We start from the raw sequence: 2,323 nt of genomic DNA on the forward strand, positions 1-2,323 counted from the left end.
TGTTTCCCCATGCTGGGATTAAAAGTGAGTACAACCGCACCCTGATCATTTCTTTCTTTTTGAGATAGGGTCTTATATATATCCCAACTTGGATTCAAATTCGCCATATGTTATGCAATGACCTTGAATTTCTAATCCCCTGACCTTCATCTTTCAAGCGCAGGGATTATCCTTTGTTCACTTTTGAGTAGTAGTTCAGCTTGAACCTAGGACTTAATACTGGGCTAGCCCTCGATTAAGTCATTTCATTTCCTTCTGTCCAGCTCCTGTGTCTTATTTCTCTACCAATTTTCCCCTCACACTGAGAGTGAAGACTGATGAGTTATTCCCCTAACTCTCTGATACCAAGAATATTTTTTAATATATCTAGTGATTTATCAAATAATGCCCTACCCCCACCCCAAAAGGAAGTAGGTGTTTTTGAAAAATGCAGTCTTTGTTGTAGTTAATTCCTCTGGTTGGAATGATTTGCCTTCTTTCCCACAGGTCAGCTTATAATTATCTTTCAGGACTCAACAGCAAATTAGTTTCCAACATAACTCAACTGGACCAGACGTTTCCATAGTAACAGAGCTATAATGGTACATGGTATCTTAGTGAAAATGTGGGCTCAGTAGGTATATGACCAATCATCTGCTGAAGAAGCACATATAATAAGGAATAATTATTCTGCAATTGAAAATTTAAAAAATGGATAGTAAACTATTACATGGGCTAATTAATGGGAAGCTCAATGGTAATTATTTACATAGCATCATTCATGAAACAGATATTTGTAACACTAACCACTTAAGGCTTAATATCTACTGTACTCATGACAATGAATCATTAAATGAGTTATACTGTGAGCCTAACCAACCTCATCAAAATTAGGGGATTAATTGATGGGTAATTATTTTCTAAAACGCAACTGAAAATCTTGATTTGGTATACAAGTCAACACCTATCTGTATAACAAGTAGATCCTGCTTGTGCTTTGGAAGGTTCAGGCATTACGCTGCCCTGCCCTGTTACCTGGCAAGATGCACTCAGGCAACACTCTGGCCAGCCCAGAGTTCTGTGAGAACCACTCAGGTGCAAAGGACCCCTTTAAAGGACTGACCCCTGCTCGCTTACTCTCTTACTCTTTTACTCTCTCTTACTCTCATCTCTCTCTCTCTCTTTTTCTCTCTTATATTTTATCTATCTCTCTCTCTGCTCTGCACAGGTTGGTTACCTCTCACCCCCCTTTCCATCCCTGTCTACCAATAAAACTCCACGTGGCATGGTTGAGTCAAGGTTTGTGTCTTCTTACTGGATAAACCTAAACATTTTAACAACATTGGTCCCTGACCGGGAATCAAACCCAGGCCACGGCAGTGAGAGCGCCGAATCCTAACCACTGGACCACCAGGGAGTGTCCTGTTTTGCCTCTCTCTCCTGTTCATTCTAGTTTAGCATCTTCCCAGGGCACTCTGAGAGTTTTTCATTTTTTCCCCACAAATGAGGTTTGAGGTTTTCCTGTTTCTTACTGCTCAGACCCACAAGGGGTCTCTCGGGTTTTATACCCTGGCACTGGCCTTTTATTCATTTCTTAGACCTACGGTGGTCACATATCTTTCTGCCTCACTCGTGGAGGAAAAAGGCCACTTCTGCTGACAGATGGAAATGTGTCTATAGAGGCCGCCATCTTGGCAATCTAGACCATGCGGCCTAGCTTGGAAACATGTTTACTGAGTCCGCCATGTTTACCGCGTGACCTAGCTGTATACATGCCCACTCAGTCCAGCCAGCTTCTGCCGGCAAAGCCTGCCGACAGATACAATTCATTTACTTTTTGTCTCTTTTGCGCTTTTATTTTGTCTCTAATTTCATCTTTCACTGGCCCTGTTGTGCATGGCTTGTTTACGGAATACTGTGCCTTTCCAGGGTCTCCTGTTCTATCTACAACCAATCTTCCCTCTCATCACTGTCTTTTTAAGTCTGTTTACTACAAGTGTGGGTCAAACACTTTTACCCAATCCTGTTTAATGTATCTATATGTATGTATAAAAAATATGGTAACTTTAATTCAACTATACTAAATATCAAATATTTCTAAATTGTTATATCTTTTAAATGATGATAAACATTTAAAGTTATAAGGGTCTATTTCAAATTAACAAAGTATAACACCCAGTCCTTCCTGTAAGCTGGTTACAAAGGTAAAGCTTCTATTACTTCTATTCTCTAGCCATCTATGCGCTTAAGGCGAGTCACTAAAGATAAATTTTGTCTACTAAGATATACTAAACAGACAAACAGTCCTCAAATGCTCAGAGATCTAGAGAACATGGCATTTAAA

The 2,323-nt window shown here is 40.0% G+C and overlaps 1 non-coding gene across 1 annotated transcript; it reads right to left on the reverse strand.

Annotated features, from left to right (window-relative positions):
- Positions 1-1,324: 1,324 nt before the first annotated feature.
- On the reverse strand, positions 1,325-1,396 carry Trnae-cuc. The gene has a single exon. It is a non-coding gene; the product is annotated as a tRNA-Glu (tRNA).
- Between the last annotated feature and the right edge of the window lie 927 nt (positions 1,397-2,323).

The sequence above is a fragment of the Mesocricetus auratus genome, unplaced genomic scaffold, assembly GCF_017639785.1.
Source record: "Mesocricetus auratus isolate SY011 unplaced genomic scaffold, BCM_Maur_2.0 Super-Scaffold_100022, whole genome shotgun sequence".
Classification (NCBI taxonomy): Eukaryota; Metazoa; Chordata; class Mammalia; order Rodentia; family Cricetidae; genus Mesocricetus; species Mesocricetus auratus.